Consider the following 27,691-nt stretch of genomic DNA (forward strand, 5'->3'; position numbering starts at 1 on the left):
ATTGTTAACCAAACTCTTGTTTCTCACGACAGGTGGTAGCGTTGTCTCCTGCACCTGGTCTTCGTGCACAGAGGGTGTTGTAATGTGCTCGTCATAGTCGCGATCGTTGTCACTCGAATCCGTTGTTCTCACGACAGGTGGTAGCGTTGTCTCCTGCATGTTGTCTTCGCGTGCGGCAAGCGTTGTGCTGTGCTCATTATAATGGTTGTCTTCGTACAAAGGGGGTGTTGAATACTCCTTCGCGAGTAGTCTAGGAGGTGGTGTGATGGAACGTATCTCAGAGGCGTTATGTGAGCGTACCACCATGGCCTGAGCAACTGCAACTACTGAGAGTACACCCAGTACAGACAGCGAGATCAATTTTTTTTCTTGGGTGTTGTACGTGTGGGTACAGCCGCTTTAATGGCAGTGAGAGCAAGTGGGCAAATGTATTTATAGGTCACTAGCAGAAACTAAGGCACGTGGTCAGAGTGTAATCGTAACCACCTAAAGTAGCTCTTGTCATAATTTAATATACATAGAAATCAGAAACGGGTATGTCAGGATAGACATCGCGAGTGATAATGCGGCCAGTATCTGTGTGCGCTTGAGAGCACCTTGTTGTTCTACTGTGGTGCCCACGCCGCCGGGTCTGTAAATGTCATCGACCTTCTTTATATATGCATACGCTAAAGACCGTATATTCTCTATGGATTTGAACACGTCCTTTGTTTCGCGTAACGCTTGAGCTGTCTCGAGCGTGATGTTGTGAGTGTACACCAGTGTTTCGCGTGCACCGAGGTCCGAAAGGGCGTGCGCTACAACTATTAACCTTGGTTTGGGAGTGTGGCGAAACGCTCGCTCCGCTGTAATGGGCAGATGCAATGTTATCACCTGGTACGTTTCGTTAGTCGGGTCGTAACACACCGGTCCGTCACACGGACCGTCACATTGTATGGGGCTTATACTATTCAACAGGTTGATCATAATAATGTGTATTAAACCCACAACCTAGCACTGAGGACAGAGGGACTTTATTTAAATTGGTACTTAATGGAAACGATACATAATGATACATAAGAGCCATGTCATACATTCAGCCTAGGAATAGTAGCATTGTGCACTATTAAAAATATACACATCAATTGCTCGAATCCCATTGTTGCAAAGTAAAACTCTAATAAAACTCTAGTCTGACATCAACAGAGAAGACTTAGTGTATGTACTACAAATACAGCATTAGGATTTCGAGTGGACCGTGCACCTGGTGAACCATCAGAGGCTTATGACGCAACATATCTTCCAGTTCTGACTGAGCGCCTCCAGGAGAGAGGCCCAAGCAAGACCCGCCCCGAGGAGCGTCTTGCCACATGTCACTACTCGGTCTAACTGAGCGCCTCCAGGAGAGAGGTCCAAGCAAGACACGCCCCGAGGAGCGTCTTGCCACATGTCACTACTCGGTCTGACTGAGCGCCTCCAGGAGGGAGGTCCAAGCAAGACGCGCCCCGAGGAGCGTCTTGCCACATGTCACTACTCGGTCTGACTGAGCGCCTCCAGGAGAGAGGCCCAAGCAAGACGTGCCCCGAGGAGCGTCTTGCCACATGTCAACAATGGGTCTGACTGAGGGCCTCCAGGAGAGAAGCCCAAGCAAGACGCGCCCCGAGGAGCGTCTTGCCACATGTCAACACTGGGTCTGACTGAGGGCCCCCAGGAGAGAGGCCCAAATAAGACGCGCCCCGAGGAGCGTCTTGCCACATGTCAACACTGGGTCTGACTGAGGGCCTCCAGGAGAGAAGCCCAAGCAAGATGCGCCCCGAGGAGCGTCTTGCCACATGTCAGCACTCGGTCTGACTGAGCGCCTCCAGGAGAGAGGCCCAAGCAAGACGCGCCCCGAGGAGCGTCTTGCCACATGTGAACACTGGGTCTGACTGAGCGCCTCCAGGAGAGAGGCCCAAGCAAGACGCGCCCAGAGGAGCGTCTTGCAACATGTCAGCACTCGGTCTGACTGAGCGCCTCCAGGAGAGAGGCCCAAGCAAGACGCGCCCCGAGGAGCGTCTTGCCACATGTCAACACTGGGTCTGACTGAGCGCCTCCAGGAGAGAGGCCCGAGGAGCGTCTTGCCACATGTCACCTCTGGGTCTGACTGAGCGCCTCCAGGAGAGAGGCGCAAGCAAGAAACGCCCGAGGAGCGTCTTGACACATGTCAACACTGGGTCTGACTGAGCGCCTCCAGGAGAGAGGCCCCAGCAAGACGCGCCCCGAGGAGCGTCTTGCCACATGTCACTACTCGGTCTTACTGAGCGCCTCCAGGAGAGAGGTCCAAGCAACACGCGCCCCGAGGAGCGTCTTGCCACATGTCAACACTGGGTCTGACTGAGTGCCTCCATGAGAGAAGCCCCAGCAAGACGTGCCCCGAGGAGCGTCTTGCCACATGTCACTACTCGGTCTGACTGAGCGCCTCCAGGAGAGAGGCCCAAGCAAGACGTGCCCCGAGGAGCATCTTGCCACATGTCAACAATGGGTCTGACTGAGGGCCTCCAGGAGAGAAGCCCAAGCAAGAAGCGCCCCGAGGAGCGTCTTGCCACATGTCAACACTGGGTCTGACTGAGCGCTTCCAGGAGAGAGGCCCAAGCAAGACACGGCCCGAGGAGCGTCTTGACACATGTCAACACTGGGTCTGACTGAGGGCCTCCATGAGAGAAGCCCAAGCAAGACGCGCCCCGAGGAGAGTCTTGCCACATGTCAACACTGGGTCTGACAGAGGGCATCCAGGAGAGAGGCCCAAGCAATACGCGCCCCGAGGAGCGTCTTGCCACATGTCAACAATGGGTCTGACTGAGGGCCTCCAGGAGAGAAGCCAAAGCAAGACGCGCCCCGAGGAGCTTCTTTCCACATGTCAACAATGGGTCTTACTGTGGGCCTCCATGAGAGAAGCCCAAGCAAGACGCGCCCCGAGGAGTGTCTTGCCACATGTCAACACTGTGTCTGACTGAGCGCCTCCAGGAGAGAGGCCCAAGCAAGACGCGCCCCGAGGAGCGTCTTGCCACGTGTCAACACTGGGTCTGACTTAGCGCCTCCAGGAGAGAGGCCCAAGCAAGATGCGCCCCGAGGAGCGTCTTGCCACGTGTCACCACTGGGTCTGACTGAGCTCCTCCAGGAGAGAGGCCCAAGCAAGACGCGCCCCGAGGATTGTCTTGCCACATGTCACCACTTGGTCTGACTGAGCGCCTCCAGGAGAGAGGCCCAGGCAACACGTGCCCCGAGGAGCGTCAGGCCACATGTCATTACTCAGTCTGACTGAGCGCCTCCAGGAGAGAGGCCCAAGCAAGACGCGCCCCGAGGAGCGTCTTGCCACGTGTCAACACTGGGTCTGATTGAGGGCCTCCGGGAGAGAAGTCCAAGCAAGACGCGCCCCGAGGAGCTTCTTGCCACATGTCAGCACTCGGTCTGACTGAGTGCCTCCAGGAGAGAGGCCAAAGCAAGACGCCCCCCGAGGAGCGTCTTGACACATGTCAACACTGGGTCTGACAGAGGGCCTCCATGAGAGAGGCCCAAGCAAGACGCGCCCCGAGGAGCGTCTTGCCACATGTCACTACTCGGTCTTACTGAGCGCCTCAGGGAGAGAGGTCCAAGCAAGACGCGCCCCGAGGAGCGTCTTGCCACATGTCAACACTGGGTCTGACTGAGTGCCTCCATGAGAGAAGCCCCAGCAAGACGCGCCCCGAGGAGCGTCTTGCCACATGTCACTACTCGGTCTGTTTGAGCGCCTCCAGGAGAGAGGCCCAAGCAAGACGTGCCCCGAGGAGCGTCTTGCCACATGTCAACAATGGGTCTGACTGAGGGCCTCCAGGAGAGAAGCCCAAGCACGACGCGCCCCGAGGAGTGTCTTGCCACGTGTCAACACTGGGTCTGATTGAGGGCCTTCTGGAGAGAGGCCGAAGCAAGACACGCCCCGAGGAGCGTCTTGACACATGTCAACACTGGGTCTGACTGAGGGCCTCCATGAGAGAAGCCCAAGCAAGACGCGCCCCGAGGAGAGTCTTGCCACATGTCAACACTCGGTCTGACCGAGGGCATCCAGGAGAGAGGCCCAAGCAATATGCGCCCCGAGGAGCGTCTTGCCACTTAAACCCACAACCTAGCACTGAGGACAGAGGAACTTTATTTAAATTAGTACTTAATGGAAACGATACATAATGATACATAAGAGCAATGTCACACATTCAGCCTAGGAATAGTAGCATTGTGCACTATTAAAAATATACACATCAATTGCTCGAATCCCATTGTTGCAAAGTAAAACTCTAATAAAACTCTAGTCTGACATCAAAAGAGAAGACTCAGTGTATGTACTACAAATACAGCATTAGGATTTCGAGTGGACCGTGCACCTTGTGAACCATCAGAGGCTTATGACGCAACATATCTTCCAGTTGCTATTAGACAAGTTATAATTCTCGACCATTTTTCGGAACTGGTTTCTTGGGTCCGTGAGTAAATGCCATTAGTACTTAATGGAAACGATACATAATGATACATAAGAGCCATGTCACACATTCAGCCTAGGAATAGTAGCATTGTGCACTATTAAAAATATACACATCAATTGCTCGAATCCCATTGTTGCAAAGTAAAACTCTAATAAAACTCTAGTCTGACATCAACAGAGAAGACTTAGTGTATGTACTACAAATACAGCATTAGGATTTCGAGTGGACCGTGCACCTTGTGAACCATCAGAGGCTTATGACGCAACATATCTTCCAGTTGCTATTAGACAAGTTATAATTCTCGACCATTTTTCGGAACTGCTTTCTTGGGTCCGTGAGTAAATGCCATTAGTACTTAATGGAAACGATACATAATGATACATAAGAGCCATGTCGTACATTCAGCCTAGGAATAGTAGCATTGTGCACTATTAAAAATATACACATCAATTGCTCGAATCCCATTGTTGCAAAGTAAAACTCTAATAAAACTCTAGTCTGACATCAACAGAGAAGACTTAGTGTATGTACTACAAATACAGCATTAGGATTTCGAGTGGACCGTGCACCTTGTGAACCATCAGAGGCTTATGACGTAACATATCTTCCAGTTGCTATTAGACAAGTTATAATTCTCGACCATTTTTCGGAACTGGTTTCTTGTGTTCGTGAGTAAATGCCAAATGAGATGATAGTCCTTAAGTAAGTTCCTGGCGATCCCATGTCACGCTCTTGCCCATCAGCCGGTGAACGCTGAGACGGAACTCGATGAGAGCGATGTATTTTTTAAGTGCTCCGAATGTACTTCTAACAAGCGTGCGATTCACTTTGTGAGTAAACCGCAGCTGCAGCTGATTGAAACAGTCGAGCCAACTTTCTACATCACAATATGCGTTTTGTAGTTAGTCGAGTTACCTTTTGTGTGGCGCATGCACGGGTTGTTATCGTCCAGCTCCCAGCTTAGAGAGTCCTGTATTGACACAGACGTCAATACATCTCGATGTCATGCAACACACAAAGTCTGTCGCATACAGGTGGGTTAACACATGTACGATACCTTTTGTGTGGCGCATGCACGGGTCGTTAGCGTCCAGCTCCCAGCTTAGAGAGTCCTGTATTGACACAGACGTCAATACATCTCGATGTCATGCAACACACAAAGTCTGTCGCATACAGGTGGGTTAGCACATGTACGATACCTTTTGTGTGGCGCATGCACGGGTCGTTAGCGTCCAGCTCCCGGCTTATAGAGAGTCCTGTATTGACACAGACGTCAATACATCTCGATGTCATGCAACACACAAAGTCTGTCGCATACAGGTGGGTTAACACACATGTACGATGTGTGCGATGGCACGCCCAGTTTACAATGGGACACGACGATGATCATTGTTAACCAAACTCTTGTTTCTCACGACAGGTGGTAGCGTTATCTCCTGCACCTGGTCTTCGTGCACAGAGGGTGCTGTAATGTGCTCGTCATAGTCGCGATCGTTGTCACTCGAATCCGTTGTTCTCACGACAGGTGGTAGCTTTGTCTCCTGCATGTTGTCTTCACGTGCGGCAAGCGTTGTGCTGTGCTCGTTATGATGGTTGTCTTCGTACAAAGGGGGTGTTGAATACTCCTTCGCGAGTAGTGTAGGAGGTGGTGTGATGGGACGTATCTCAGAGGCGTTATGTGAGCGTACCACCTTGGCCTGAGCAACTGCGACTACTGAGAGTACACCCACTACAGACAGCGAGATCTTTTTTTTTCTTGGGTGTTGTACGTGTGGGTACAGCCGCTTTAATGGCAGTGAGAGCAAGTGGGCAAATGTATTTATAGGTCACTAGCAGAAACTAAGGCAAGTGGTCAGAGTGTAATCGTAACCACCGTAGCTCTTGTCATAATTTAATATACATAGAAATCAGAAACGGGCATGTCAGGATAGACATCGCGAGTGATAATGCGGCCAGTATCTGTGTGCGCTTGAGAGCACCTTGTTGTTCTACTGTGGTGCCCACGCCGCCAGGTCTGTAAATGTCATCGACCTCCTTTATATACGCATACGCTAAAGACTGTATATTCTCTATGGATTTGAGCACGTCCTTTGTTTCGCGTAACGCTTGAGCTGTCTCGAGCGTGATGTTGTGAGTGTACGCCAGTGTTTCACGTGCACCGAGGTCCGAAAGGGCGTGCACTACAACTATTCACCTTGGTTTGGGAGTGTGGCAAAACGCTCGCTCCGCTGTAATGGGCGGATGCAATGTTATCACCTGGTACGTTTCGTTAGTCGGGTCGTAACACACCGGTCCGTGAAACGGACCGTCACATTGTATGGGGCACAGTAAGGACAACACGCCGCCGACCGTGACTTCGCACTCGACCGCGGTGGTGTTATCGATTTGCAAAGGATCACATACGCCTCTCCAGTCGCAATGAGGCACATTGTAGTCGACGCGACCGTCGGTCACCATAGCTTTCATCAGCCAACACACTCGATTGCCCTTCGAAACATCGGCGATCAACGTGAGCTTAGAGGTCGACGTCGCTTTACTGTACGCCAGGATATCCGTGTGTGAGTGCACGCTCGACGTCGATTGACAACCGGTCATGTCAGACCTGATCAGACCTTCCGAACACATGACCATTAGTTGTTGTGCGGCCGAGAGTATCGCGATCATACCGTTGAGATGTGTAGAAAGCGCGTACACGCCAGCCTTCCACGTTTCCAAAATTTCCAGCAGTCTAGAGGGACTTGTCTTAGCGCGCACGGCTGTGCTGAATTTGCGTTGGGTAGACACAACGGCTTCTACCTCGCTTAGGATCTGTGGGCTCATGTACTCGTGGTAGGCCAAGACGTGTATAGTCGAGCGCGGTGACGCCCCGAACACTTGACCCGGTTTTGTTGTGGCGATATGTGTGTCCAGTAACGCGGCAAAGTCCGCGTGTCTAGCACGTATTGATTTTACAGCTCGCTCATACCCCAACAGTACGGTCCGTAGAAGTTCGTTCACTTGTTTCCATGCGCTCGTGGAACACAGGACATCGCAACCTCTGTGATACTCAAGTAAAGCGTCAAACACCAGCTGCTTGCACGTTGAAAATACAATCGGTAGTAACTTCTTACTCCACTCTATGTTGAACTCGTATAGTATGTATATGGGCGGTTGCGGCGGTTTGCGCATTTTCTATCTACCCTCCGCTAATATGACTCTGTGGTCTGTCTCCTGAGATGGTGTGGTTGGAACTTGCGAGAGTGCACTATCGACGGTCGGCGTTTCCATTTCGTCAACTGCCATTTTCAGCCGCTGGCAAACGGCCGTCGACGGTCGATGCGAGACACCAACATAACGTTAGACCGCGACCCTCAGCCAGTTTTCTGTAGGACTGGTTTTAGTTTCTGGTACACACTCGAAACGCCATTACGATCACAATTACGTTGATTAATAAATACAGTGTTGTAGCGACTGCAGCCAGCGCCGTCGCGCAACTTGTGTCGGTGTTATCTCTCGATACTTTCATTCGTATCCGAGCGTATGCAGAATCTACGGATCTGGTGAAGTTGCTTGTCACTAGCTTGCGCACGTTTGATATGGCACTTTGCGCGAGACTCGCACAACCTGCAGTGGCGACCGTCGCGTCAGTGCAAAGTTTTTCCAATATATCGCTCGCAACATCGTTTGTCATTTGCTGTACACTGCGCACACTGGCCGCAAGGTCGCAGAGAGGGTCTTTGTTACGAGCTACTCTGGTAGCGCCGTGGTTGATGAGGACGATAATCTTTAGCAATAGTTCATCTCGAAGCGCAACGATGGTGAGGGCGACGGGTTGGCCGGTTCCGCCTTCAGGCCACACGGTTGCCGCTAGATTGCCCAATGCCACACACGCAGACGAACCCTGTACACACTCAATGACCCGTGTGCGATCGTTGATTTCTGCTAGTACGTTTGTTAGGTCTACGTGCTTCCACGGATCGGGCGTGGGCACGCGCTTGTTTTTAGAGGCGTTTTCGCGCAGCCTCTACCCTGCACGACCGCTCGTGGCCACACTAGCTATATTTATCTTTATTTGTTTCACACACACACACACACACACACACACACACACACACACACACACACACACACACACACACACACACACACACACACACACACACACACACACACACACACACACACACACACACACACACACAGGCCCTTGCGTGCAAACCCCGGTCAGGCCTGCAGTGTACACATCAGAGACATGATGTTCTTTCACAGAACTGAGGTTGTTCATTACTAAATGACTTTTACAGGAATATTGTTACTATACTGTTCAACAGGTTGATCATAATAATGTGTATTAAACCCACAACCTAGCACTGAGGACAGAGGGACTTTATTTAAATTTGTAGTTAATGGAAACGATACATAATGATACATAAGAGCCATGTCGTACATTCAGCCTAGGAATAGAAGCATTGTGCACTATTAAAAATATACACATCAATTGCTCGAATCCCATTGTTGCAAAGTAAAACTCTAATAAAACTCTAGTCTGACATCAACAGAGAAGACTTAGTGTATGTACTACAAATACAGCATTAGGATTTCGAGTGGACCGTGCACCTTGTGAACCATCAGAGGCTGATGACGCAACATATCTTCCAGTTGCTATTAGACAAGTTATAATTCTCGACCATTTTTCGGAACTGGTTTCTTGGGTCCGTGAGTAAATGCCAAATGAGATGATAGTCCTTAAGTAAGTTCCTGGCGATCCCATGTCACGCTCTTGCCCATCAGCCGGTGAACGCTGAGACGGAACTCGATGAGAGCGATGTATTTTTTAAGTGCTCCGAATGTACTTCTAACAAGCGTGCGATTCACTTTGTGAGTAAACCGCAGCTGCAGCTGATTCAAACAGTCGAGCCAACTTTCTACATCACAATATCCGTTTTGTAGTTAGTCGAGTTACCGTTTGTGTGGCGCATGCACGGGTCGTTATCGTCCAGCTCCCAGCTTAGAGAGTCCTGTATTGACACAGACGTCAATACATCTCGATGTCATGCAACACACAAAGTCTGTCGCATACAGGTGGGTTAACACACGTACGATACCTTTTGTGTGGCGCATGCACGGGTTGTTAGCGTCCAGCTCCCAGCTTAGAGAGTCCTGTATTGACACAGACGTCAATACATCTCGATGTCATGCAACACAAAATGTCTGTCGCATATAGGTGGGTTAACACATGTACGATACCTTTTGTGTGGCGCATGCATGGGTCGTTAGCGTCCAGCTCCCGGCTTATAGAGAGTCCTGTATTGACACAGACGTCAATACATCTCGATGTCATGCAACACACAAAGTCTGTCGCATACAGGTGGGTTAACACACATGTACGATGTGTGCGATGGCACGCCCAGTTTACAATGGGACACGACGATGATCATTGTTAACCAAACTCTTGTTTCTCACGACAGGTGGTAGCGTTGTCTCCTGCACCTGGTCTTCGTGCACAGAGGGTGCTGTAATGTGCTCGTCATAGTCGCGATCGTTGTCACTCGAATCCGTTGTTCTCACGACAGGTGGTAGCGTTGTCTCCTGCATGTTGTCTTCGCGTGCGGCAAGCGTTGTGCTGTGCTCGTTATGATGGTTGTCTTCGAACAAAGGGGGTGTTGAATACTCCTTCGCGAGTAGTGTAGGAGGTGGTGTGATGGGACGTATCTCAGAGGCGTTATGTGAGCGTACCACCATGGCCTGAGCAACTGCGACTACTGAGAGTACACCCAGTACAGACAGCGAGATCTTTTTTTTTCTTGGGTGTTGTACGTGTGGGTACAGCCGCTTTAATGGCAGTGAGAGCAAGTGGGCAAATGTATTTATAGGTCACTAGCAGAAACTAAGGCACGTGGTCAGAGTGTAATCGTAACCACCGTAGCTCTTGTCATAATTTAATATACATAGAAATCAGAAACGGGCATGTCAGGATAGACATCGCGAGTGATAATGCGGCCAGTATCTGTGTGCGCTTGAGAGCACCTTGTTGTTCTACTGTGGTGCCCACGCCGCCAGGTCTGTAAATGTCATCGACCTCCTTTATATACGCATACGCTAAAGACCGTATATTCTCTATGGATTTGAACACGTCCTTTGTTTCGCGTAACGCTTGAGCTGTCTCGAGCGTGATGTTGTGAGTGTACGCCAGTGTTTCACGTGCACCGAGGTCCGAAAGGGCATGCGCTACAACTATTAACCTTGGTTTGGGAGTGTGGCGAAACGCTCGCTCCGCTGTAATGGGCGGATGCAATGTTATCACCTGGTACGTTTCGTTAGTCGGGTCGTAACACACCGGTCCGTCACACGGACCGTCACATTGTATGGGGCACAGTAAGGACAACACGCCGCCGACCGTGACTTCGCACTCGACCGCGGTGGTGTTATCGATTTGCAAAGGATCACATACGCCTCTCCAGTCGCAATGAGGCACATTGTAGTCGACGCGACCGTCGGTCACCATAGCTTTCGTCAGCCAACACACTCGATTGCCCTTCGAAACATCGGCGATCAAAGTGAGCTTAGAGGTCGACGTCGCTTTACTGTACGCCAGGATATCCGTGTGTGAGTGCACGCTCGACGTCGATTGACAACCGGTCATGTCAGACCTGATCAGACTTTCCGAACACATGACCATTAGTTGTTGTGCGGCCGAGAGTATCGCGATCATACCGTTGAGATGTGTAGAAAGCGCGTACACGCCAGCCTTCCACATTTCCAAAATTTCCAGCAGTCTAGAGGGACTTGTCTTAGCGCGCACGGCTGTGCTGAATTTGCGTTGGGTAGACACAACGGCTTCGACCTCGCTTAGGATCTGTGGGCTCATGTACTCGTGGTAGGCCAAGACGTGTATAGTCGAGCGCGGTGACGCCCCGAACACTTGACCCGGTGATGTTGTGGCGATATGCGTGTCCAGTAACGCGGCAAAGTCCGCGTGTCTAGCGTGTATTGATTTTACAGCTCGCTCATACCCCAACAGTACGGTCCGTAGAAGTTTGTTCACTTGTTTCCATGCGCTCGTGGAACACAGGACATCGCAACCTCTGTGATACTCAAGTAAAGCGTCAAACACCAGCTGCTTGCACGTTGGAAATACAATCGGTAGTAACTTCTTACTCCACTCTATGTTGAACTCGTATAGTATGTATATGGGCGGTTGCGGCGGTTTGCGCATTTTCTATCTACCCTCCGCTAATATGACTCTGTGGTCTGTCTCCTGAGATGGTGCGGTTGGAACTTGCGAGAGTGCACTATCGACGGTCGGCGTTTCCATTTCGTCAACTGCCATTTTCAGCCGCTGGCAAACGGCCGTCGACGGTCGATGCGAGACACCAACATAACGTTAGACCGCGACCCTCATGCCAGTTTTCTGTAGTACTGGTTGTAGTTTCTGGTGCACACTCGAAACGCCATTACGATAACAATTACGTTGATTATTAAATCCAGTGTTGTAGCGACTGCAGCCAGCGCCGTCGCGCAACTTGTGTCGGTGTTATCTCTCGATACTTTCATTCGTATCCGAGCGTATGCAGAATCTACGGATCTGGTGAAGTTGCTTGTCACTAGCTTGCGCACGTTTGATATGGCACTTTGCGCGAGACTCGCACAACCTGCAGTGGCGACCGTGGCGTCAGTGCAAAGTTTTTCCGATATATCGCTCGTAACATCGTTTGTCATTTGCTGCCACATGCCAACACTGGGTCTGACTGAGCGCCTCCAGGAGAGAGGGCCAAGCAAGACGCGCCCCGAGGAGCGTCTTGCCACGTGTCAACACTGGGTCTGACTGAGCGCCTCCAGGAGAGAGGCCCAAGCAAGACGCGCCCAGAGGAGCGTCTTGCCACATGTCAACACTGGGTCTGACTGAGCGCCTCCAGGAGAGAGGCCCAAGCAAGACACACCCCGAGGAGCGTCTTGACACATGTCAACACTGGGTCGGACTGAGGGCCTCCATGAGAGAAGCCCAAGCAAGACGCGCCCCGAGGAGAGTCTTGCCACATGTCAACACTCGGTCTGACAGAGGGCATTCAGGAGAGAGGCCGAAGCAATACGCGCCCCGAGGAGCATCTTGCCACATGTCACCACTGGGTCTGAATGAGCGCCTCCAGGAGAGAGGCCCAACCAAGACGCGCCCCGAGGAGTGTCTTGCCACATGCCAACACTGGGTCTGACTGAGCGCCTCCAGGAGAGAGGCCCAAGCAAGACGCGCCCCGAGGAGCGTCTTGCCACATGTCAACACTGGGTCTGACTGAGCGCCTCCAGGAGAGAGGCCCAAGCAAGACGCGCCCCGAGGAGCGTCTTGCCACATGTCAACACTGGGTCTGACTGAGCGCCTCCAGGAGAGAGGCCCAAGCAAGACGCGCCCTGAGGAGCGTCTTGCCACATGTCAACAATGTGTCTGTCTGAGGGCCTCCAGGAGAGAGGCCCAAGCAAGATGCGCCCGGAGGAGCGTCTTGCCACATGTCAACACTGGGTCTGACAGAGGGCCTCCAGGAGAGAGGCCCAAGCAAGACGCGCCCTGAGGAGCGTCTTGCCACATGTCAACAATGTGTCTGACAGAGGGCCTCCAGGAGAGAGGCCCAAGCAAGATGCGCCCGGAGGAGCGTCTTGCCACATGTCAACACTGGGTCTGACAGAGGGCCTCCAGGAGAGAGGCCCAAGCAAGACGCGCCCCGAGGAGCGTCTTGACACATGTCAACACTGGGTATGACTGAGGGCCTCCAGGAGAGAGGCCCAAGCAAGACGCGCCCCGAGGAGTGTCTTGCCACATGTCACCACTGGGTCTGACTGAGCGCCTCCAGGAGAGAGGCCCAAGCAAGACGCGCCCCGGGGAGCGTCAGGCCACATGTCACTACTCAGTCTGACTGAGCGCCTCCAGAAGACGCGCCCCGAGGAGCATCTTGCCAAATGTCAGCACTCGGTCTGACTGAGCGCCTCCAGGAGAAAGGCCCAAGCAAGACGCGCCCTGAGGAGCGTCTTGCCACATGTCAACACTGGGTCTGACAGAGGGCCTCCAGGAGAGAGGCCCAAGCAAGACGCGCCCCGAGGAGCGTCTTTCCACATGTCAGCACTCGGTCTGACTGAGCGCCTCCAGGAGAGAGGCCCAAGCAAGACGCGCCCAAAGGAGCGTCTTGCAACATGTCAACAATGGGTCTGACTGAGCGCCTCCAGGAGAGAGGCCCAAGCAACACGCGCCCCGAGGAGCGTCAGGCCACATGTCACTACTCAGTCTGACTGAGCGCCTCCAGGAGAGAGGCCCAAGCAAGACGCGCCCCGAGGAGCGTCTTGCCACGTGTCAACACTGGGTCTGATTGAGGGCCTACTGGAGAGAGGCCCAAGCAAGACGCGCCCCGAGGAGCGTCTTGCCACATGTCAACAATGGGTCTTACTGAGGGCCTCAAGGAGAGAAGCCCAAGCAACACGCGCCCCGAGGAGCTTCTTGCCACATGTCAGCACTCGGTCTGACTGAGCGCCTCCAGGAGAGAGGCCAAAGCAAGACGCGCCCCGAGGAGCGTCTTGACACATGTCAACACTGGGTCTGACAGAGGGCCTCCATGAGAGAGGCCCAAGCAAGACGCGCCCCGAGGAGTGTCTTGCCATATGTCAACACTGGGTCTGACTGAGCGGCTCCAGGAGAGAGGCCCAAGCAAGACACGCCCCGAGGAGCGTCTTGCCACGGGTCAACACTGGGTCTGACTGAGCGCCTCCAGGAGAGAGGCCCAAGCAAGACGTGCACCGAGGAGCGTCTTGCGACATGTCACTACTCGGTCTAACTGAGCGCCTCCAGGAGAGAGGTCCAAGCAAGACGCGCCCCGAGGAGCGTCTTGCCTTATGTCAGCACTCGGTCTTACTGAGCGCCTCCAGGAGAGAGGCCCAAGCAAGACGCGCACCGAGGAGCGTCTTGCGACATGTCACTACTCGGTCTAACTGAGCGCCTCCAGGAGAGAGGTCCAAGCAAGACGCACCCCGAGGAGCGTCTTGCCACATGTCACTACTCGGTCTGACTGAGCGCCTCCAGGAGAGAGGCCCAAGCAAGACGTGCCCCGAGGAGTGTCTTGCCATGGGTCAACACTGGGTCTGACTGAGCGGCTCCAGGAGAGAGGCCCAAGCAAGACGCGCCCCGAGGAGCGTCTTGCCACGGGTCAACACTGGGTCTGACTGAACGCCTCCAGGAGAGAGGCCCAAGCAAGACGCGCACCGAGGAGCGTCTTGCGACATGTCACTACTCGGTCTAACTGAGCGCCTCCAGGAGAGAGGTCCAAGCAAGACGCGCCCCGAGGAGCGTCTTGCGACATGTCACTACTCGGTCTAACTGGGCGCCTCCAGGAGAGAGGTCCAAGCAAGACGCACCCCGAGGAGCGTCTTGCCACATGTCACTACTCGGTCTGACTGAGCGCCTCCAGGAGAGAGGCCCAAGCAAGACGTGCCCCGAGGAGCGTCTTGCCAAATGTCAACAATGTGTCTGACTGAGGGCCTCCAGGAGAGAAGCCCAAGCAAGACGCGCCCCGAGGAGCGTCAGGCCACATGTCAACACTGGGTCTGACTGAGCGCCTCCAGGAGAGAGGCCCCAGCAAGACGCACCCCGAGGAGCGTCTTGCCACATGTCAGCACACGGTCTGACTGAGCGCCTCCAGGAGAGAGGCCCAAGCAAGAAGCGCCACGAGGAGCTTCTTGCCACATGTCAACAATGGGTCTCACTGAGGGCCTCCAGGAGAGAAGCCCAAGCAAGACGCGCCCCGAGGAGCGTCTTGCCACATGTCAACACTGGGTCTAATTGAGCGCCTCCAGGAGAGAGGCCCAAGCAAGACATACCCCGAGGAGCGTCTTGCCACATGTCACTACTCGGTCTGACTGAGCGCCTCCAGGAGAGAGGTCCAAGCAACACGTGCCCCGAGGAGCGTCTTGCCACATGTCAACAATGGGTCTGACTGAGGGCCTCCAGGAGAGAAGCCCAAGCAAGAAGCGCCCCGAGGAGCGTCTTGCCACATGTCAAACCTGGGTCTGACAGAGGGCATCCAGGAGAGAGGCCCAAGCAATACGCGCCCCGAGGAGCGTCTTGCCACATGTCAACAATGGGTCTAACTGAGGGCCTCCAGGAGAGAAGCCAAAGCAAGACGCTCCCCGAGGAGCTTCTTTCCACATGTCAACAATGGGTCTTACTGAGGGCCTCCATGAGAGAAGCCCAAGCAAGACGCGCCCCGAGGAGTGTCTTGCCACATGTCAACACTGTGTCTGACTGAGCGCCTCCAGGAGAGAGGCCCAAGCAAGACGCGCCCCGAGGAGCGTCTTGCCACGTGTCAACACTGGGTCTGACTTAGCGACTCCAGGAGAGAGGCCCAAGCAAGATGCGCCTCGAGGAGCGTCTTGCCACGTGTCACCACTGGGTCTGACTGAGCTCCTCCAGGAGAGAGGCCCAAGCAAGACGCGCCCAGAGGAGCGTCTTGCCACGTGTCACCACTGGGTCTGATTGAGCACCTCCAGGAGAGAGGCCCCAGCAAGATGCGCCCCGAGGAGCGTCTTGCCTTATGTCAGCACTCGGTCTGACTGAGCGCCTCCAGGAGAGAGGCCCTAGCAAGACGCGCCCCGAGGAGCGTCTTGCCAAATGTCACTACTCGGTCTGACTGAGCGCCTCCAGGAGGGAGGTCCAAGCAAGACGCGCCCCGAGGAGCGTCTTGCCACATGTCAACAATGGGTCTGACTGAGGGCCTCCAGGAGAGAAGCAAAAGCAAGACGCGCCCCGAGGTGCGTCTTGACACATGTCAACACTGGGTCTGACAGAGGGCCTCCAGGAGAGAGGCCCAAGCAAGACGCGCCCCGAGGAGTGTCTTGCCACATGTCACCACTGGGTCTGACTGAGCGCCTCCAGGAGAGAGGCCCAAGCAAGACGCGCCCCGTGGAGCGTCAGGCCACATGTCACTACTCAGTCTGACTGAGCGCCTCCAGGAGAGAGGCCCAAGCAAGACGCGCCCCGAGGAGCGTCTTGCCACATGTCACCACTTGGTCTGACTGAGCGCCTCCAGGAGAGAGGCCCAAGCAACACGCGCCCCGAGGAGCGTCAGGCCACATGTCACTACTCAGTCTGACTGAGCGCCTCCAGGAGAGAGGCCCAAGCAAGACGCGCCCCGAGGAGCGTCTTGCCACATGTCAACAATGGGTCTTACTGAGGGCCTCCAGGAGAGAAGCCCAAGCAAGACGCGCCCCGAGGAGCTTCTTGCCACATGTCAGCACTCGGTCTGACTGAGCGCTTCCAGGAGAGAGGCCAAAGCAAGACGCACCCCGAGGAGCGTCTTGACACATGTCAACACTGGGTCTGACAGAGGGCCTCCATGAGAGAGGCCCAAGCAAGACGCGCCCCGAGGAGTGTCTTGCCACATGTCAACACTGGGTCTGACTGAGCGCCTCCAGGAGAGAGGCCCAAGCAAGACGCGCACCGAGGAGTGTCTTGCCACATGTCACCACTTGGTCTGACTGAGCGCCTCCAGGAGAGAGGCCAAAGCAAGACTCGCCCCGAGGAGCGTCTTGCCACGTGTCAACACTGGGTCTGATTGAGGGCCTTCTGGAGAGAGGCCCCAGCAAGACGCGCTCCGGGGAGCGTCTTGCCTTATGTCAGCACTGTGTCTGACTGAGCGCCTCCAGGAGAGAGGCCCAAGCAAGACACGCCCCGAGGAGCGTCTTGACACATGTCAACACTGGGTCGGACTGAGGGCCTCCATGAGAGAAGCCCAAGCAAGACGCGCCCCGAGGAGAGTCTTGCCACATGTCAACACTCGGTCTCACAGAGGGCATTCAGGAGAGAGGCCCAAGCAATACGCGCCCCGAGGAGCGTCTTGCCACATGTCACCACTGGGTCTGAATGAGCGCCTCCAGGAGAGAGGCCCAACCAAGACGCGCCCCGAGGAGTGTCTTGCCACATGTCACTACTCAGTCTGACTGAGCGCCTCCAGGAGAGAGGCCCAAGCAAGATGCGCCCGGAGGAGCGTCTTGCCACATGTCAACACTGGGTCTGACAGAGGGCCTCCAGGAGAGAGGCCCAACCAAGACGCGCCCCGAGGAGTGTCTTGCCACATGTCACTACTCAGTCTGACTGAGCGCCTCCAGGAGAGAGGCCCAAGCAAGATGCGCCCGGAGGAGCGTCTTGCCACATGTCAACACTGGGTCTGACAGAGGGCCTCCAGGAGAGAGGCCCAAGCAAGACACGCCCCGAGGAGCGTCTTGACACATGTCAACACTGGGTCGGACTGAGGGCCTCCATGAGAGAAGCCCAAGCAAGACGCGCCCCGAGGAGAGTCTTGCCACATGTCAACACTCGGTCTCACAGAGGGCATTCAGGAGAGAGGCCCAAGCAATACGCGCCCCGAGGAGCGTCTTGCCACATGTCACCACTGGGTCTGAATGAGCGCCTCCAGGAGAGAGGCCCAACCAAGACGCGCCCCGAGGAGTGTCTTGCCACATGTCACTACTCAGTCTGACTGAGCGCCTCCAGGAGAGAGGCCCAAGCAAGATGCGCCCGGAGGAGCGTCTTGCCACATGTCAACACTGGGTCTGACAGAGGGCCTCCAGGAGAGAGGCCCAACCAAGACGCGCCCCGAGGAGTGTCTTGCCACATGTCACTACTCAGTCTGACTGAGCGCCTCCAGGAGAGAGGCCCAAGCAAGATGCGCCCGGAGGAGCGTCTTGCCACATGTCAACACTGGGTCTGACAGAGGGCCTCCAGGAGAGAGGCCCAAGCAAGACGCGCCCCGAGGAGCGTCTTGCCACATGTCACCTCTGGTTCTGACTGAGCGCCTCCAGGAGAGAGGCCCAAGCAAGACGCGCCCCGAGGAGCGTCTTGTCACATGTCAACACTGGGTCTGTCTGAGCGCCTCCAGGAGAGAAGCCCAAGCAAGACGCGCCCCGAGGAGCGTCTTGACACATGTCAACACTGGGTCTGACAGAGGGCCTCCACGAGAGAGGCCCAAGCAAGACGCGCCCCGAGGAGTGTCTTGCCACATGTCACTACTCGGTCTAACTGAGCGCCTCCAGGAAAGAAGTCCAAGCAAGACGCGCCCCGAGGAGCGTCTTGCCTTATGTCAGCACTCGGTCTGACAGCGCCTCCAGGAGAGAGGCCCAAGCAAGACGCGCACCGAGGAGCGTCTTGCGACATGTCACTACTCGGTCTAACTGAGCGCCTCCAGGAGAGAGGTCCAAGCAAGACGCACCCCGAGGAGCGTCTTGCCACATGTCACTACTCGGTCTGACTGAGCGCCTCCAGGAGAGAGGCCCAAGCAAGACGTGCCCCGAGGAGTGTCTTGCCATATGTCAACACTGGGTCTGACTGAGCGTCTCCAGGAGAGAGGCCCAAGCAAGACGCGCCCCGAGGAGCGTCTTGCCACGGGTCAACACTGGGTCTGACTGAACGCCTCCAGGAGAGAGGCCCAAGCAAGACGCGCACCGAGGAGCGTCTTGCGACATGTCACTACTCGGTCTAACTGAGCGCCTCCAGGAGAGAGGTCCAAGCAAGACGCGCCCCGAGGAGCGTCTTGCCGTATGTCAGCACTCGGTCTGACTGAGCGCCTCCAGGAGAGAGGCCCAAGCAAGACGCGCACCGAGGAGCGTCTTGCGACATGTCACTACTCGGTCTAACTGAGCGCCTCCAGGAGAGAGGTCCAAGCAAGACGCACCCCGAGGAGCGTCTTGCCACATGTCAGCACTCGGTCTGACTGAGCGCCTCCAGGAGAGAGGCCCAAGCAAGAAGCGCCACGAGGAGCTTCTTGCCACATGTCAACAATGGGTCTCACTGAGGGCCTCCAGGAGAGAAGCCCAAGCAAGACGCGCCCCGAGGAGCGTCTTGCCACATGTCAACACTGGGTCTAATTGAGCGCCTCCAGGAGAGAGGCCCAAGCAAGACATACCCCGAGGAGCGTCTTGCCACATGTCACTACTCGGTCTGACTGAGCGCCTCCAGGAGAGAGCTCCAAGCAACACGTGCCCCGAGGAGCGTCTTGCCACATGTCAACAATGGGTCTGACTGAGGGCCTCCAGGAGAGAAGCCCAAGCAAGAAGCGCCCCGAGGAGCGTCTTGCCACATGTCAAACCTGGGTCTGACTGAGGGCATCCAAGAGAGAGGCCCAAGCAATACGCGCCCCGAGGAGCGTCTTGCCACATGTCAACAATGGGTCTAACTGAGGGCCTCCAGGAGAGAAGCCAAAGCAAGACGCGCCCCGAGGAGCTTCTTTCCACATGTCAACAATGGGTCTTACTGAGGGCCTCCATGAGAGAAGCCCAAGCAAGACGCGCCCCGAGGAGTGTCTTGCCACATGTCAACACTGTGTCTGACTGAGCGCCTCCAGGAGAGAGGCCCAAGCAAGACGCGCCCCGAGGAGCGTCTTGCCACGTGTCAACACTGGGTCTGACTTAGCGCCTCCAGGAGAGAGGCCCAAGCAAGATGCGCCTCGAGGAGCGTCTTGCCACGTGTCACCACTGGGTCTGACTGAGCTCCTCCAGGAGAGAGGCCCAAGCAAGACGCGCCCAGAGGAGCGTCTTGCCACGTGTCACCACTGGGTCTGATTGAGCACCTCCAGGAGAGAGGCCCCAGCAAGATGCGCCCCGAGGAGCGTCTTGCCTTATGTCAGCACTCGGTCTGACTGAGCGCCTCCAGGAGAGAGGCCCTAGCAAGACGCGCCCCGAGGAGCGTCTTGCCAAATGTCACTACTCGGTCTGACTGAGCGCCTCCAGGAGGGAGGTCCAAGCAAGACGCGCCCCGAGGAGCGTCTTGCCACATGTCAACAATGGGTCTGACTGAGGGCCTCCAGGAGAGAAGCAAAAGCAAGACGCGCCCCGAGGTGCGTCTTGACACATGTCAACACTGGGTCTGACAGAGGGCCTCCAGGAGAGAGGCCCAAGCAAGACGCGCCCCGAAGAGTGTCTTGCCACATGTCACCACTGGGTCTGACTGAGCGCCTCCAGGAGAGAGGCCCAAGCAAGACGCGCCCCGTGGAGCGTCAGGCCACATGTCACTACTCAGTCTGACTGAGCGCCTCCAGGAGAGAGGCCCAAGCAAGACGCGCCCCGAGGAGCGTCTTGCCACATGTCACCACTTGGTCTGACTGAGCGCCTCCAGGAGAGAGGCCCAAGCAACACGCGCCCCGAGGAGTGTCAGGCCACATGTCACTACTCAGTCTGACTGAGCGCCTCCAGGAGAGAGGCCCAAGCAAGACGCGCCCCGAGGAGCGTCTTGCCACATGTCAACAATGGGTCTTACTGAGGGCCTCCAGGAGAGAAGCCCAAGCAAGACGCGCCCCGAGGAGCTTCTTGCCACATGTCAGCACTCGGTCTGACTGAGCGCTTCCAGGAGAGAGGCCAAAGCAAGACGCACCCCGAGGAGCGTCTTGACACATGTCAACACTGGGTCTGACAGAGGGCCTCCATGAGAGAGGCCCAAGCAAGACGCGCCCCGAGGAGTGTCTTGCCACATGTCAACACTGGGTCTGACTGAGCGCCTCCAGGAGAGAGGCCCAAGCAAGACGCGCACCGAGGAGTGTCTTGCCACATGTCACCACTTGGTCTGACTGAGCGCCTCCAGGAGAGAGGCCAAAGCAAGACGCGCCCCGAGGAGCGTCTTGCCACGTGTCAACACTGGGTCTGATTGAGGGCCTTCTGGAGAGAGGCCCCAGCAAGACACGCTCCGAGGAGCGTCTTGCCTTATGTCAGCACTGTGTCTGACTGAGCGCCTCCAGGAGAGAGGCCCAAGCAATACGCGCCCCGAGGAGCGTCTTGCCACATGTCACCACTGGGTCTGAATGAGCGCCTCCAGGAGAGAGGCCCAACCAAGACGCGCCCCGAGGAGTGTCTTGCCACATGTCACTACTCAGTCCGACTGAGCGCCTCCAGGAGAGAGGCCCAAGCAAGATGCGCCCGGAGGAGCGTCTGGCCACATGTCAACACTGGGTCTGACAGAGGGCCTCCAGGAGAGAGGCCCAACCAAGACGCGCCCCGAGGAGTGTCTTGCCACATGTCACTACTCAGTCTGACTGAGCGCCTCCAGGAGAGAGGCCCAAGCAAGATGCGCCCGGAGGAGCGTCTTGCCACATGTCAACACTGGGTCTGACAGAGGGCCTCCAGGAGAGAGGCCCAAGCAAGACACGCCCCGAGGAGCGTCTTGACACATGTCAACACTGGGTCGGACTGAGGGCCTCCATGAGAGAAGCCCAAGCAAGACGCGCCCCGAGGAGAGTCTTGCCACATGTCAACACTCGGTCTCACAGAGGGCATTCAGGAGAGAGGCCCAAGCAATACGCGCCCCGAGGAGCGTCTTGCCACATGTCACCACTGGGTCTGAATGAGCGCCTCCAGGAGAGAGGCCCAACCAAGACGCGCCCCGAGGAGTGTCTTGCCACATGTCACTACTCAGTCTGACTGAGCGCCTCCAGGAGAGAGGCCCAAGCAAGATGCACCCGGAGGAGTGTCTTGCCACATGTCAACACTGGGTCTGACAGAGGTTCTCCAGGAGAGAGGCCCAACCAAGACGCGCCCCGAGGAGTGTCTTGCCACATGTCACTACTCAGTCTGACTGAGCGCCTCCAGGAGAGAGGCCCAAGCAAGATGCGCCCGGAGGAGCGTCTTGCCACATGTCAACACTGGGTCTGACAGAGGGCCTCCAGGAGAGAGGCCCAAGCAAGACGCGCCCCGAGGAGCGTCTTGCCACATGTCACCTCTGGTTCTGACTGAGCGCCTCCAGGAGAGAGGCCCAAGCAAGACGCGCCCCGAGGAGCGTCTTGTCACATGTCAACACTGGGTCTGTCTGAGCGCCTCCAGGAGAGAAGCCCAAGAAAGACGCGCCCCGAGGAGCGTCTTGACACATGTCAACACTGGGTCTGACAGAGGGCCTCCAGGAGAGAGGCCCAAGCAAGACGCGCCCCGAGGAGCGTCTTGCCACATGTCACCTCTGGTTCTGACTGAGCGCCTCCAGGAGAGAGGCCCAAGCAAGACGCGCCCCGAGGAGCGTCTTGTCACATGTCAACACTGGGTCTGTCTGAGCGCCTCCAGGAGAGAAGCCCAAGAAAGACGCGCCCCGAGGAGCGTCTTGACACATGTCAACACTGGGTCTGACAGAGGGCCTCCACGAGAGAGGCCCAAGCAAGACGCGCCCCGAGGAGTGTCTTGCCACATGTCACCACTGTGTCTGACTGAGCGCCTCCAGGAGAGAGGCCCAAGCAAGACGCGCCCCGAGGAGCGTCTTGCCACATGTCAACAATGGGTCTGACTGAGGGCCTCCAGGAGAGAGGCCCAAGCAAGATGCGCCCGGAGGAGCGTCTTGCCACATGTCAACACTGGGTCTGACAGAGGGCCTCCAGGAGAGAGGCCCAAGCAAGACGCGCCCCGAGGAGCGTCTTGCCACATGTCACCTCTGGTTCTGACTGAGCGCCTCCAGGAGAGAGGCCCAAGCAAGACGCGCCCCGAGGAGCGTCTTGTCACATGTCAACACTGGGTCTTTCTGAGCGCCTCCAGGAGAGAAGCCCAAGCAAGACGCGCCCCGAGGAGCGTCTTGCCACATGTCAGCACTCGGTCTTACTGAGCGCCTCCAGGAGAGAGGCCCAAGCAAGACGCGCCCCGAGGAGCGTCTTGCCACATGTCAACAATGGGTCTGACTGAGGGCCTCCAGGAGAGAAGCCCAAGCAAGAAGCGCCCCGAGGAGCGTCTTGCCACATGTCAACAATGGGTCTAACTGAGGGCCTCCAGGAGAGAAGCCAAAGCAAGACGCGCCCCGAGGAGCTTCTTTCCACATGTCAACAATGGGTCTTACTGAGGGCCTCCATGAGAGAAGCCCAAGCAAGACGCGCCCCGAGGAGTGTCTTGCCACATGTCAACACTGTGTCTGACTGAGCGCCTCCAGGAGAGAGGCCCAAGCAAGACGCGCCCCGAGGAGCGTCTTGCCACGTGTCAACACTGGGTCTGACTTAGCGCCTCCAGGAGAGAGGCCCAAGCAAGATGCGCCTCGAGGAGCGTCTTCCCACGTGTCACCACTGGGTCTGACTGAGCTCCTCCAGGAGAGAGGCCCAAGAAAGACGCGCCCAGAGGAGCATCTTGCCACGTGTCACCACTGGGTCTGATTGAGCACCTCCAGGAGAGAGGCCCCAGCAAGATGCGCCCCGAGGAGCGTCTTGCCTTATGTCAGCACTCGGTCCGACTGAGCGCCTCCAGGAGAGAGGCCCAAGCAAGACGCGCCCCGAGGAGCGTCTTGCCAAATGTCACTACTCGGTCTGACTGAGCGCCTCCAGGAGGGAGGTCCAAGCAAGACGCGCCCCGAGGAGCGTCTTGCCACATGTCAACAATGGGTCTGACTGAGGGCCTCCAGGAGAGAAGCAAAAGCAAGACGCGCCCCGAGGAGCGTCTTGACACATGTCAACACTGGGTCTGACAGAGGGCCTCCAGGAGAGAGGCCCAAGCAAGATGCGCCTCGAGGAGCGTCTTGCCACGTGTCACCACTGGGTCTGACTGAGCTCCTCCAGGAGAGAGGCCCAAGCAAGACGCGCCCAGAGGAGCGTCTTGCCACGTGTCACCACTGGGTCTGATTGAGCACCTCCAGGAGAGAGGCCCCAGCAAGATGCGCCCCGAGGAGCGTCTTGCCTTATGTCAGCACTCGGTCTGACTGAGCGCCTCCAGGAGAGAGGCCCTAGCAAGACGCGCCCCGAGGAGCGTCTTGCCACATGTCAACAATGGGTCTGACTGAGGGCCTCCAGGAGAGAAGCAAAAGCAAGACGCGCCCCGAGGTGCGTCTTGACACATGTCAACACTGGGTCTGACAGAGGGCCTCCAGGAGAGAGGCCCAAGCAAGACGCGCCCCGAGGAGTGTCTTGCCACATGTCACCACTGGGTCTGACTGAGCGCCTCCAGGAGAGAGGCCCAAGCAAGACGCGCCCCGTGGAGCGTCAGGCCACATGTCACTACTCAGTCTGACTGAGCGCCTCCAGGAGAGAGGCCCAAGCAAGACGCGCCCCGAGGAGCGTCTTGCCACATGTCACCACTTGGTCTGACTGAGCGCCTCCAGGAGAGAGGCCCAAGCAACACACGCCCCGAGGAGTGTCAGGCCACATGTCACTACTCAGTCTGACTGAGCGCCTCCAGGAGAGAGGCCCAAGCAAGACGCGCCCCGAGGAGCGTCTTGCCACATGTCAACAATGGGTCTTACTGAGCGCCTCCAGGAGAGAGGCCCAAGCAAGACACGCCCCGAGGAGCGTCTTGACACATGTCAACACTGGGTCGGACTGAGGGCCTCCATGAGAGAAGCCCAAGCAAGACGCGCCCCGAGGAGAGTCTTGCCACATGTCAACACTCGGTCTCACAGAGGGCATTCAGGAGAGAGGCCCAACTAATACGCGCCCCGTGGAGCGTCTTGCCACATGTCACCACTGGGTCTGAATGAGCGCCTCCAGGAGAGAGGCCCAACCAAGACGCGCCCCGAGGAGTGTCTTGCCACATGTCACTACTCAGTCTGACTGAGCGCCTCCAGGAGAGAGGCCCAAGCAATACGCGCCCCGAGGAGCGTCTTGCCACATGTCACCTCTGGTTCTGACTGAGCGCCTCCAGGAGAGAGGCCCAAGCAAGACGCGCCCCGAGGAGCGTCTTGTCACATGTCAACACTGGGTCTGTCTGAGCGCCTCCAGGAGAGAAGCCCAAGCAAGACGCGCCCCGAGGAGCGTCTTGCCACATGTCTAACAATGGGTCTGACTGAGGGCCTCCAGGAGAGAAGCCCAAGCAAGACGCGCCCCGAGGATCGTCAGGCCACATGTCACTACTCAGTCTGACTGAGCGCCTCCAGGAGAGAGGCCCAAGCAAGACGCGCCCCGAGGAGCGTCTTGCCACATGTCAGCACTGTGTCTGACTGAGCGCCTCCATGAGAGAGGCCCCAGCAAGACGCGCCCCGAGGAGCGTCTTGCCTTATGTCAGCACTCGGTCTGACTGAGCGCCTCCAGGAGAGAGGCCCTAGCAAGACGCGCCCCGAGGAGCGTCTTGCCACATGTCAACAATGGGTCTGACTGAGGGCCTCCAGGAGAGAGGCCCAAGCAAGATGCGCCCGGAGGAGCGTCTTGCCACATGTCAACACTGGGTCTGACAGAGGGCCTCCAGGAGAGAGGCCCAAGCAAGACGCGCCCCGAGGAGCGTCTTGCCACATGTCACCTCTGGTTCTGACTGAGCGCCTCCAGGAGAGAGGCCCAAGCAAGACGCGCCCCGAGGAGCGTCTTGTCACATGTCAACACTGGGTCTTTCTGAGCGCCTCCAGGAGAGAAGCCCAAGCAAGACGTGCCCCGAGGAGCGTCTTGCCACATGTCAGCACTCGGTCTTACTGAGCGCCTCCAGGAGAGAGGCCCAAGCAAGACGCGCCCCGAGGAGCGTCTTGCCACATGTCAACAATGGGTCTGACTGAGGGCCTCCAGGAGAGAAGCCCAAGCAACACGCGGCCCGAGGAGCGTCTTGCCACATGTCAGCACTCGGTCTGACTGAGCGCCTCCAGGAGAGAGGCCCAAGCAAGACGCGCCCCGAGGAGCGTCTTGCCACATGCCAACAATGGGTCTGACTGAGGGCCTCCAGGAGAGAGGCCCAAGCAAGATGCGCCCGGAGGAGCGTCTTGCCACATGTCAACACTGGGTCTGACAGAGGGCCTCCAGGAGAGAGGCCCAAGCAAGACGCGCCCCGAGGAGCGTCTTGCCACATGTCACCTCTGGTTCTGACTGAGCGCCTCCAGGAGAGAGGCCCAAGCAAGACGCGCCCCGAGGAGCGTCTTGTCACATGTCAACACTGGGTCTTTCTGAGCGCCTCCAGGAGAGAAGCCCAAGCAAGACGCGCCCCGAGGAGCATCTTGCCACATGTCAGCACTCGGTCTGACTGAGCGCCTCCAGGAGAGAGGCCCAAGCAAGATGCGCCCCGAGGAGCGTCTTGCCACATGTCAACAATGGGTCTGACTGAGGGCCTCCAGGAGAGAAGCCCAAGCAACACGCGGCCCGAGAAGCGTCTTGCCACATGTCAGCACTCGGTCTGACTGAGCGCCTCCAGGAGAGAGGCCCAAGCAAGACGCGCCCCGAGGAGCGTCTTGCCACATGCCAACAATGGGTCTGACTGAGGGCCTCCAGGAGAGAAGCCCAAGCAAGACGCGCCCCGAGGAGCTTCTTGACATATGTCAACACTGGGTATGACAGAGGGCCTCCAGGAGAGAGGCCCAAGCAAGACGCGCCCCGAGGAGTGTCTTGCCACATGTCACCACTTGGTCAGACTGAGCGCCTCCAGGAGAGAGGCCCAAGCAACACGCGCCCCGAGGAGCGTCAGGCCACATGTCACTACTCAGTCTGACTGAGCGCCTCCAGGAGAGAGGCCCAAGCAAGACGCGCCCCGAGGAGCGTCTTGCAACATGTCAACAATGGGTCTTACTGAGGGCCTCCAGGAGAGAAGCCCAAGAAAGACGCGCCCCGAGGAGCTTCTTGCCACATGTCAGCACTCGGTCTGACTGAGCGCCTCCAGGAGAGAGGCCAAAGCAAGACGCGCCCCGAGGAGCGTCTTGCCACATGTCAACACTGGGTCTGACAGAGGGCCTCCAGGAGAGAGGCCCAAGCAAGACGCGCCCCGAGGAGTGTCTTGCCACATGTCACCACTTGGTCTGACTGAGCGCCTCCAGGAGAGAGGCCCAAGCAAGACGCGCCCCGAGGAGTGTCTTGCCACATGTCACCACTTGGTCTGACTGAGCGCCTCCAGGAGAGAGGCCCAAGCAAGACACGCCCCGAGGAGCGTCTTGACACATGTCAACACTGGGTCTGACTGAGGGCCTCCATGAGAGAAGCCCAAGCAAGACGCGCCCCGAGGAGAGTCTTGCCACATGTCAACACTCGGTCTGACTGAGCGCCTCCAGGAGAGAGGCCCAAGCAAGACGCGCCCCGAGGAGCGTCAGGCCACATGTCACTACTCAGTCTGACTGAGCGCCTCCAGGAGAGAGGCCCAAGCAAGACGCGCCCCGAGGAGCGTCTTGCCAAATGTCAACACTGGGTCTGATTGAGGGCCTTCTGGAGAGAGGCCCAAGCAAGACGCGGCCCGAGGAGCGTCTTGCCACATGTCAACAATGGGTCTTACTGAGGGCCTCCAGGAGAGAGGCCCAAGCAAGATGCGCCCGGAGGAGCGTTTTGCCACATGTCAACACTGGGTCTGACAGAGGGCCTCCAGGAGAGAGGCCCAAGCAAGAC

This window comes from Nothobranchius furzeri, chromosome 5 (assembly GCF_043380555.1).
Source record: "Nothobranchius furzeri strain GRZ-AD chromosome 5, NfurGRZ-RIMD1, whole genome shotgun sequence".
NCBI lineage: Eukaryota > Metazoa > Chordata > Actinopteri > Cyprinodontiformes > Nothobranchiidae > Nothobranchius > Nothobranchius furzeri.